Genomic DNA, 12180 nt, shown 5'->3' with positions numbered 1-12180 from the left:
ACTGAAAGGACAATGCAATCATCAGGCAGAGTCAGCACGGGCGGACGAAGGGAAGGTCCTGTCTAGCTGATTTGATACCCTCCTGGGACGAGGTCACCCTCCTCGTGGACGAAGGGCAGGCGGAGGATGGGTTTTGCTGGTATGAAGCCCCGTTGCGGCGGGTGCTGAGCGGTGGCACGGGCGTAGTCTGCTGCAACGGTTAAAAACCAAAAGCAGCACACTCATATGGGGAACAAGAATATTCTGAGTACCAAAAGCAATTAGCGGCCAGAAGAGCTAACCTGGGCGCCCGGGGACTGCGCACCATGAAGATCCTCCAAATGCAAACCGGGGGATTATTTGGAAGCGATGCTGAAGCTGGAACAAGCAGTTGTGTGTTATGAAGAAATGAGTAGATGAAGTGCCGGAGATCGCATTAGATTATCCTAATGGTCCCTTCCGGGGATGAATTTAATGAAAGAATATGTGTTTTTTATACCATTATTGAAAATAACAGATTCATCTAATTTGATTAATTTTTCACCATCTTCAGCAGTCAGCACAGCTCTCCCTTGCAGACGTAGCCACAAGAAGCTCTGCTAGAGGACTCCAGCAGAGTTTCACTAACTTCAGCTCCAGACTCAGGGCCTCGTTTTGCTCATCCCGTGGCTAAAGCTGAGTGAAGAGCTGCCTTTCCTCCCCCTCAAACTTCCCGAGGTTTCAAAATAAAAGAGAATTTTCCATGTGCGCGGGGGTGAAGGTGTTGGAGGCGGCAGGAGCTGCCCTGGTGTGGGACGAGCCGCTCTGCTGCTCTCCAGCTGTGCCAAGGACATCGCGGGGGTCTGGGACAGGGTCCCTCTCGTGCCCCATGTGCTGCACGTTAGTACATGGCTTACACCCCAAGACCGGACCAGAACTGGCACCTAGGCACTACCACAATGGTGGGCAGAATCACAGAATTGCCCAGGTTGGAAGGGACCTTTCAGATCATCGAGTACAACCATCAACCCAGCACTGCCCAAACCCCCACTACCCCGTGTCCCTCAGCACCACGTCTGCCCGGCTTTTCAATCCCTCCAGGGATGGCGACTCCACCACTGCCCTGGGCAGCCTGGGCCAAGGCTTGACAACCCTTTCCGTGAAGAAATTTCTCCTAATATCCATCCTAAACCTCCCCTGGCGCAACTTGAGGCCGTTTCCTCTTGTCCCATGGCCTGTTCCTTGGGAGAAGAGCCCGACCCCCCCTGGCTGCCCCCTCCTTTCAGGGAGCTGTAGAGAGCAAGAAGGTCTCCCCTCAGCCCCCTTCTCTCCAGGCTGAACACCCCCAGCTCCTCATTAGCAGTAGTTAGTGTAGTATTAACACTATTGTAGTATTAGTGTAATGTTTACACTAAACCGGGGGCTGGCCCCACAGATGAGTTTCCATCGCTGCCACTGAATTATCCTTTTATATTTTACCTGTCATATTGTTTTTATTTTCACAGGTTGCAATTCCTGTTGCAATAAAAAGTTATCTTTCCTCTGATGATTAAAAATGCTCAACCCCAAACCCATGAATTAATGATCATTACAAATGAAAATGGTAAACATTACCCTGAAGGTTAGATTTAATTACATGGTTACATAGACAATGGTTAGATAATGCAATCTGGGAAAATCTACTGAAATTAACAGTGTGCTTTACGCCAGATTGAAGAGAAAAAGCTAAAAAGCGGTGAGCACGGGCTAGGTAGTGCGGGTGCGTTTGTAAAGGCGGGCTGGCAGGCGCAGGCGATGGAACGGTGCGTGGGGATGCACTGGCCACCCTGGCGAGAGTGGTGGAGGTGCCACCGCACCCCCACGGGGAGCCTCGGTGCCCTGTCACCGCTGAGCCGAGGAGCCCTGGCCCGTGCCCCCGCACCTTTGCACGCCCAAGTGGCTCCTCATCACCCCGGGGCACCAGCAGCCAGTGCGGTGCCAGGAATGTCTCCGGAGCCCACGCCAGCCCCCGGCGAGCGGTGATGGATCACCCCGACCTCATACACCCACCCGTCATGGCGGGATGAACGGCCTTTGCTCTGCTAATTAGGCAAAGGGGACAATGCAGGGTATGAGTTTTCTGCTGAGTATCAAATTAGGAAAGCTGTCAAACACAATGACTCGTATAACAATTAGGCGGTGCTGCCAGTGATGTTAGTGGAGGCATCGCAGAGAAATTCTATGACTGTCTCAAGAAGCTGTCTAGACCTCGGTTGCCGAGCACAGTTCGTTACGGGTCACTCAGCATCCCCCCGACAGCGGGGTGCTGGGCCCAGGGAGGAGGAGCGCGGCCCTGGATCCGTGCCCCCGGCATCGCCCCTCTCCTGCACGGTCCTTCCAGGATCCGTCATCTGCGATCCTGATGCTGTGCCCATTTCTCAGCCAGAGGGGAGAGACCGGTCCCATCTACTGTGTCCAGCGTGAGAGCTTGTCACGTGCTGGTTGCAGACAAAGGATGTTCGAGGGAGCGGGTGCCATCCCGGGCACCGCCTTCACACCGACCCGCCGGCCCCGGGCTGGGCAGGAAAGCACGGCAGTAAAGAGTTGTCGGCATGAGCCCCTGTACATCAGTTCTCACTTCGGAAAGCCACGTGCTGTTTGCTAATTTGAGAATTGTCGTAAACCAGATTGCTATAAACCATTTCCAGACCTCGACCAGAAACGCTGAGGTTTCCTGCAGGCGGTGTGGGGACTGCGCCCTGGGTGTCCCTCCCGGTGGCCTCCTGGGGACACCCACGTGGAGTGGCCCTGCAGCCCCAGACACGGCCAGGGACGGCCCCAGCTGTAGAGATGCTCCCAGCTCTCTTCTGGGGCTGCTGCTTTTCCTCTCTGAAATTTTTTTAGTTCCTTTTTCTTTTTTTAAAAAAAATAAGTAATCCTATTTAAATGGAAAAGTGAAACCAGAAGAGAAACAACGGTTTTTTTGGTCCCCCGTCCCCCACCCCCCCCCCCCACCCCGGCACCCCCGTGCTCATGCTATTCATCTGTAATTATTTTCACAGCCTGGAATAAATTCACACCGGATTCATGGGAAAGAAGCACCTCCTCAGCCATAAAGCAAGCGATAATGGCTGAAGATCAAAAGAGCAAAAGGTTCAACCTGGGACACGCTTCGGCGGTGAGAAGCCCCAGCGCTCTCCTTACTGGAGTAAGCAACAATTTAGAGACTTTTTTGCCTTCTCAACAAAAATGTCTAATAGGGTCACATAGGAAATTTGTGCCAAAGTAATCAAATTCTCTCTGTAAAAAGAAAACAGGAAAGAAACTTTTAGTAAAAGCCTGCCGGTGAACATATTCGCATTGAAAGATGAAGGGGGGTTTCTCCGGCTGGCGTCCCCCCGCCTGGCTGTGCACCGTGGGGCTGAGGGGCAGACGTGGGGCGGTCGCGCTGGGGGGACCACAGCCATTACAAAATTGGAAGACGTCGCTTCCTCATTTAATATCCCCACGCTGAATCCAGCGCCTCGGACGATGCGTCCCGCTGCTCAGCAGCTGGCCCGGCTGCCCCGGAGCGCGGGAAAAAGAGCCTGGAACAGCGGTTTTGTGGGTCACAGACACCTTTCAGGAGTTTCCTCCAGAGGTTTTCATTGCCACTTGCACACACGCAAATAAAGTGTATTTTGTTTGTTTAAAGTTTCAGTCATTTAAATTTTGAAAATATTATTCCAAAAAAATTTTCGAGCCAGATTTCTTTTGACAATTATATCAAGAGGCTTCGGACGGTGCCAAGTTTTAGGTTTTTGTACACTAATTCTCAATTGTGCTTCGCAGGCCTTGGTTTGCTGACAACCATCTGTTTCAACCTAACTTTTTTCCTTAAAGTCAGCCCAAGAGAAATTAAAATATCAAAAGGAAATATTTCAGAGGGAACGGGAAGGAAGCGAAAAATAAGGGTGCTGAAGCTGTAAACAGCTTTTGAATTTAAGCTTCGCTTAAGTCACTTTTTGCAGCCAATTTGCCTGCGGGCGAGCTGGAGACGGCTCAGCCTGGAGCATCGCCGGCACCGCGGGGGGTTGGAGCTCCCAGCTGTTAGCAAGAGTCAGGGAAACTCGGCTTGGGTCTCCCAGAGGTCTTCCCGGGGGCTTGGGGAAGCTTATTTTATCTCCAATGGCCTCCACCTGAGGTGGCTTCCTTGCTTTTCCAGGTCTCCATGGGACATAGAAAGCCCACCCAGTGCCACCCCCTGCCCTGGCAGGGACACCTCCCACCAGCCCAGGCTGCTCCAAGCCCCGTCCAACCTGGCCTTGAACCCCTCCAGGGATGGGGCAGCCATGGCTTCCCTGGGCACCCCCCCAGCCCCTCTGCGAAGCTCCACCAGCTCCACCGCACCCGGGCACCAGCCACAGGCAGAGAGGAGACCCCTGCGTCGCCCTCGGGACGTGCAGAGCTCTGGCCGGCTTCTCTGTCTATGATCAACCCACCCCATGACTAAATTAACCATTTATAATTAAAATGGTGCTAAAAAGCAGATGGAACATATTAATTAAATGTCACGGTTGGCTTCCTGTAGCCTTTTGATATTGAATTCTAAGCTGAATTAATAAATTAGAAAAAGGAAAAGGCATTTTTACAGGCTTCATGATACCCCCCCATTCCGAGGAGCTGGAGAACATGCTCTCCTTGGCAGCGGGCTGGACGGTGTCCATCCGTCTTGGGCACAATGTCACGCAGGTGAGTGACACGCTGCCCGCGGCCACTGCATGCCCCTCCCAGGCAAACTGGTCCCAGTCCATCCGTCCCTCCTCCCTGCCTTCTGGGCTCCATCCCTCCCGCCTTCTTGGCTCCCCCCGCGGGGGCGAGCGGCACCAGAGCACAACCACGAGCCCCAGCCTCTTCACCTCAGCTTTGGCAGTGCCTTCACTCAACAAGCGATAAGTAACGCGGCTCAGACCTTTCGCGAAGAAAAAAAATGGGAAGTAAGAACAATGAAATTCATTCACAAAGTATTATTTTATCACGACTGCTGTCTCTCCTGAAATAATTCGGTGAAAGACAGAATTACTGTCATATGTGTCAAAGCATAATTTCCCCTGTTAAAACAAGGTGCTTTATGCCCCATCTTTATGGAAAAACAAAAACAGAATTAAAGGTTTTAATACATGCATATACACACACGTATGGAACCACCGTGTTTTGCTGTTGCTGGAAAAGACCCGTGTGAGCAGACGTGGGGGGGGGTGGGAGCGGAGGAGGCAGCCGGGTGCCGGGGGTGCCGTGGCTGCGGGTCCGGGCCGGGATGCGCAGGGCGGTGCTGTGGCTGCTCCCCGCGCTGCCGCCCTCCCCCGGGACTCCCGCCGGCAAACACGCAGCCTCTCTACCTTCCAAGATTAACCTTTTCGGATTTATTAATACACACTGTGAAAAACGTGTGAGAACATGGCTTCAAACGAATGAGCAAATGATGGAAATCTCAGCTGCATTTTTTCCTTGTGCATAACTATGTTGTTGTAAGCACTAAGGCTGGCTAGGATCTCCTTAGGTCAGGTCTGACTCGGATAGCCCCCCGGATTTACAACATTTATTTTTCCAGTGAATCCCCAGTGGTCCGTTGGTGCCGAATGCTGCGCAACGGCCACAGCAGCCGGTTCCCATGGCGCCTGGGGTCTGATACACCGGCCTCCAGAGCCAAAGAAACACCCGTGCCAGCATTAATACACTTATCTCTTCCTATTTTACTTTACTTTAGCAGCCGCTTTGGCAGGGGGACACACAGCGGCGCCGGGGCAGGGCCCCCTGGCTCCCCCAGCCAGGATGGACGCTCCCTGAATTCCCGGCTGTGGCTGTCCCTGCAGACGGAGCAGACGCTCGCCTTCCCCCCACGGCCGAGGGCATCCTTCGCCCATAGGAAACGGGATGTTTAAGGCTCTCTGTGCACAGACAGCGCGTGTCCGTACCAACGGTCCCTCATGCAAATACAGGACAGTGTGTCCTCAAAATAAGAAAGCCAAAGCTGCCCGTCCCCCTTGCCCTCCGCACTGTAATTCAGTATTCTTCGTATCCTCACAGAGTTTTACTGGCACGCATTGGATTTTCCATAAAAACAAAATATCAATACATAATAATAATAATAAAAATGAACAGAGAGCACTTCATCATCAATAAAATGAAACAAATACCCAGGTGTTCCATGTAAGAAAAAAAAAAAAAATGATGGTAGGGAATTCAAAAAGTCACGAACACGAAGGAAGACTGTGGGAGAAAAGCTGCTGGGGGCCATGTGGGCTGAGGACGAAGAAGAGGGACCCTCGCGGCTGCCCTCCTGACACGCAGCGCTGGAACCTGCGTCAGCATCCCCCTCAGAAACCTTAACCTCCTCACGAACGGCGTGCCACTCCACTCACAAAAACAAAAGCACGGCAACACGAATAACGCTGTCACTAATCAGCGTGAAACTGTTAATTTTAATTGAATTACAGCAAACTTCAAGTCAAACAGATAAGTCCTAATCCTGTAATGCTTTAATTTTCTTTCTAATATTTTTCTAATATTCTAAAACACCATGTTACTTACTCTGTTTAATCAATTTCATGATGGATTTCTGAAACTTTGGTAGCGTGTTGTTGTTTTTGAACAAATAAGCGGGTCGGAGCTCCAGAAGGTGACTGCAGAGGCGGCGGTGGGGAAGGGGAGCCCAGCTGCGCCTGCGCTCAGTGGCAGGACAGTGACCTGTCCCTGCCAAAGGGACACCCGACACGCTGATTTGGTGGAAAACCCTCACACATTCGTACCGGTGCTTTGTCCCCGTGTTTATAGCGTCAGCACTGCGCCGGGCAGCCTGGGCACAAACCGGCACGTGGGGAAAATGGGTTGAAGGGGGCCTGCCCCACGCTCCTGTCCCCGGGGACACCTGTGCCCTTCAGATGGATTCTGGGCACGTGCTACCGGGGTCTAAGCACTGTTAATGGGTCTGCACGTGCCTTACTGGGAGCTGAGGACACAGTACTGGGGGCTGAGGAGGTGTCACTGGGGATAACGGGCGTTGCTGGGGACTGAGCATGCGTTGCCGTAGGTCAGTCCTCCGTAGATGGGGGAGTTTCTGTTCTCTTCAGTCGAGTCACGAGTGGCCTCTCAGCCTGCGAAGGCGTTATACGATAAAGAGCTCCCCACCCCGGCAGAGGCTTCTTCTCTGCCAAATCACGGGTGAATGCTGCGGCGAGTCCTTCCCCAGCGTCCTCTGCAGCGGGCATCTCGTCCAACTGTGAGACTCATGGCTTGGTCCTACATCCACAGAAAATAAATGCTGGGGAAAAAAAAAAAAAAGCGAAAAAAAAAAGCGCTGTAAATGGGATGGAAAGTATGTTTGTGTAAAGCATTCTCGTCTCCTTTCCTTCGTGCTTTCCACAGCCGAGAGCATGGAACCACCGGCCGGTGGCAGCAGGGACGCTGCCGTGCCACCCCCGCGTGTCCCAGCAGCAGACGCTCCCCGAACGAAGCACTAAGTGCAGAGGGTGCTGCTGCTTCCCAGCTGGCGTGGGGGTGTGCGTGCCACCCTCCCGCTGGTGCGGAGCCGCCGGCCAGGGCGGTGCGGGGCGGGGGTGAGGAGAGCCCGGCTGGTGGGGGCATTCCCGGGACAGAAACCTTTTTAGTGAATTTGCTTTGTGAACTGTTCATAATCCGCGGCCATTCCATCCTCTGCAATTCGGTTTACCTGCACAAAGTTCAGACAAATGTGTTTTTAACACCGGTTTATAGGCCTTCAGGGAAGCTGGATGTTTAGTACCGGAGTAGAAACTTGGAGAAACACGTCTGTCGCTCCTCCGCTCCCGTCTCAGGAGGGGGACACACAAACACAAGCCTGCGCACACATACACGCACGTGCGCTCACACACACACGTGTACACACCTGCGCACACACATGTACACACCTGCACACACACACACGTACACACCTGCACACACACGTGTACACACCTGCACACACACACGTGTACACACCTGCACACACACACACGTACACACCTGCACTGCACACGTGTACACACCTGCACACACACTTACACACCTGTGCACACACACACGTGCACACCTGCACACACACATGTACACACCTGCACTGCACACGTGTACACACCTGCACTCACACACACACGTACACACCTGCACACACACGTGTACACACGTACACAGCTGCATTCACACATGTACACACCTGCACTCACACACACGTGTACACACCTGCACACACACACACGTACACACCTGCACTGCACACGTGTGCACCCTGCACAAACACACACGTACACACCTGCACTGCACATGTGTACACACCTGCACACACACACACGTGTACACACACGTACACACCTGCACACGCACACCTGTACACCCCTGCACTCACACACGTACACACCCGCACACGCACACGTGTACACACCTGCACACACACACACGTGTACACACACGTACACACCTGCACACACACACGTGTACACACACATACACACCTGCACACGCACACCTGTACACCCCTGCACTCACACACGTACACACCAGCACACGCACACGTGTACACACCTGCACACACACACACACACGTGTACACACACGTACACACCTGCACACGCACACACGTGTACACCCCCAACTAGTCTCACACAAGAAGAGTTTTGGGCTTCTTTTTCGCCTCCATTGTCAAACGCTCATCGGTCTGAGTCTGTCACCTTCCCCGTTAATCCTTATTCCCTCGGAACCCAAATGCAGCAGATTTTCTCCCGTTCCTCACGCCCTCAGCTGGGCCCAGACGGGGAAATAAACGCGCCCGCTCCCGTGCCCTGCTTCAGCAGTGCCCTCGCAGGTGTAATATAAATAAAGGAACAAAGGCAGAAGAATTACAAATTCAAGTTTTCCTCACCCAGCTCGTTTGTGCATCACCCCTTATTAAGGCTAAACCTAATGACAGTCACTCCCTAAATTTTCTTTCCAGAATGTGTTTGTGAGAAATGCCTTCCTGCCTCGTCCAGAGAGGGAAGCCAAAACGGGTGAGCTGTTTGACCAGTAGTAATTCCTGATCCAGCCAATGACCGAATGATCAAGCCAATGAGAAGACTTTTCAAAGGCATTTTTGCACAGGATAAATACCAGGGAGCTCATATTTCCTTCCAAATAGCCTCCGCAGAGTAAGATGTTAAATTTAGTGACTGAATTATTCATGATATGATATTCTCTTGATCTTAACGTTTCACTCTTTTATGCCAGGCAGCAGAATACACACCGAAGACAAACACTTGTCAAGGCTGCTGTCTACTGCACACAGAAGGTGCACCTTCAGCGGCAGCCTCGGGCAGGCAGACATGGAGCCTGTGAGGCGAGACCCCCACGGTACCTGCCAGGGATGGAGCTGGGGTCTCCTCCGCACGGAGCGGCTCAAGGCTGAGGCTCATGTCAGTGTGGACGGGGTTCCCAGGGCACTTGTGGGTCTCGAGGCCCATGAGAAGCCTCATGACTTTTTTCATTGACTTCTTTGGCGTCGGTGAAGCTCAGAGCGTGGAAGTGCTTCAAGGTGCACAGAGGAGGGTTTTGGCGTGGCTGCCCCGTGCCCGGCGAGCAGCCGGTTCCTTGGGGCTGGGAGGCGGTGCAGGCACCGACGCCGCCTTCAAGCCAGGCAAGAACCTGGCGGGCAGCTCAGGGAGGAGCAAAGGAGCTGCCAGCTTCAGCGCAGGAGAGCTCGCTGCGAACTTAATGTCTCCATCCCATAGTGCAGTCAAAGACTTGTCCCAGACGCTTGGCTGGAGTCCTGCGGCTTTCAGACCTCTGACCCTTGACTCCGGGCTAGACAGAGCCCAGGGTCCTCTGGTGCTGAGGACAACGATGTCCCTCGCGCGTGCCTCCAGCCTGGCCGGCAGCTGTAAACCCCAGCGCCACAACACGAGTGTTGGTCTCTGCCGGGGGAAAGCCATCCGCATGATCTCATTAAAGCCAGTGCTGATCACCGGCAAGAAATGTGTCCCTTATTGGATTAAAGCGATATTAACACACAAAGCCAGCTAAGGACACTAGATTTGTGTCTCCAGAATATCGTAGGAGACTGTGGGTGTTGGCAGCGCCAGCCGGTTCACCCGAGGAGATCATTCCAACCCGGCTCTCCGCAAACAGCTCACAGTAACGAAGCGGTTTCTCCCCATTTCTCCCAGGCTGCTGGGGTCCCTGGCTGTCACGCTGGCGGCAGCAGCCCCCGTCCCCTCCTCCCCTGCTGCCACGGGCAGGGATCGCTGGCTGGAGACCCCGTTCCGGGGCTGTATGTCCATTCCTCACGGGGGAGAACAGGGCTCCGAGGGAAAAGCTCGGACGGTGCCTGTTTCCCAGGCACTGCCGACACTGCGACTCCACACACGCACAGGAGCCCAGCTCTGTTCCTGGGGTTCTACGACGAGTTAGCAGTACCCTGCATTTTTATTTTTCTGTGGGATATCCGCATTAGCGTGTGGCACTCCGGGCGCTTGGTCTCACACACGGGCTGGGCTGTGGCTTTCCATGTGGCATCTGGGTAAACGCTCAGTGCTGCAGCCGCCTTTTCGTGGTTTCCTTCTTTATCTCCTGCACGTGCCAGGGAGGGAGCCTTCCATAGAAGGGGGTTTGCAGTACTGAGCATTAAGCTTCTGACTAACCCATTTTGTGATAAATGAATGGGGGAAAAAAACCATAATCCCTGTCCACAGTCCTTCTGTATGGGGCTGAAAAAGGGTTTTCCGGGGAGCCTTTTCCAGGTGTGTCACGTATGGAGCGCAAAGCGCAGCAGCAGCTGAGTTCATGGCAAAAGGTGACACATTTCTCTCTGTTTCCCTGCCCCCCCCCACCCCCAGCCCATCCATCCCACCCCTCTCTGGGCAGAGGTCCCGCTCCGCAGGGCTCCCCGCGGGGCTCGCCTGCTCGCCCTGTGCCCACCGACCCGCAGAGTGCCCCGAAACAGCCTCCTGCAGCCCTGGAGCCTGTTAACAGAAGGGCCGGAGGACCTTCTCCCTCCTGCGTCCCCTCCTGCCATCCACCCCGACCCTGCCTCCAGCCAGGAGAGCCCAGGCTGCTCCGGTGTCCCCACGGGCACCCTCCACCCCTGCGGGCAAAGGGCAGGGGGGCTGCGCTGGGCTGCTGAGCTTTAACTGATAGAGAGCAGAGCATCCCCCCAGCCCCACCACCTGGGAGTCAAAAGCTGGCAACGCGCAGACACGGGCATTTTACGAAGCGCGATCGGGCACGTCTCTTCAGAAATCGGCTTGTGCTGGGAGAGACCATAGCACAGCTCCTCAGGCACCGCCATGGGCTTTGCTTTTCCGACGGGTAGAAGTTTATTTTTGAAAAGTTGGCTACCTGCATGGGGGTAAGGCTCATTTCATGCAGCACAGTGAGAAATAGGAGCGTGCAGCCAGAATTTACGCTTTTAAATAGCAGACAACTCTCGTCTCATCTGGAGTCAGCTCACCACCTCTTCAGCTGCGGACCAGAGATCTTTCTTTTCTCCTGACATCCCACCTCTGCCACTATCACACAACCAGGTTTGTTGGGGTTTGTTTGTTTGTTTCCTTATTTTTGTGCTAAAAGCTTTGAAAGAACTCTGAGGAGCACCGGTACACTCCAGTTACGCTATTAGCTGATGATTTAGGATGTGGCACAACTTATCTGGTAATATGGAAATCATGTCGTGTCTGTTAAATTGAGGGTTTAGTTGTGCGAGTCAACAGATTTAATTTCTTGGGTAATAAACTGCTCTGAAATGATTTCTGACTCATCCTTTTCTTGCTTTAGAAGATGTACGAGGGCTGCAGGGCGCCCGGGCTGGCGGGGATCCCGCACTGCGCCCGGAGGGACACCCGCTGAGCCGGGATGGCTGCCCCAAAGCACTTTGTGTTCCTTGTCCTCAGGGGAAGCGACATCGTGGCCGTGAGTCATCCCAGCGCACCCCGGGGGGGGCATCTCTGCGGAACGGGGGCTGCTGAAGCCTGGGCTCGGTTTATTCATCCCTCACGCGGGGCCTGGTCAATGGTACCAGTCACTTCTGGTCTCTGCTCCTCATTTAACTGCTCCAGGTCTTTTTTGACTCTTTCAGCCAGCCTGGCGGCCCTCTTTCAGATTGCTGCAGCAGCCAAATATGTCCTTATGGCCAGGAAACATCCATTTGTGGGGACAGTGCACGGTGCACGTCGCAAGTTTTGGGTTTTTCCCCTCCATTTTCTACCTGCCTGAAAAAAAAAA

The sequence above is a fragment of the Rissa tridactyla genome, chromosome 8 (assembly GCF_028500815.1).
Source record: "Rissa tridactyla isolate bRisTri1 chromosome 8, bRisTri1.patW.cur.20221130, whole genome shotgun sequence".
Classification (NCBI taxonomy): domain Eukaryota; kingdom Metazoa; phylum Chordata; class Aves; order Charadriiformes; family Laridae; genus Rissa; species Rissa tridactyla.
This window is presented reverse-complemented; position numbering follows the sequence as displayed.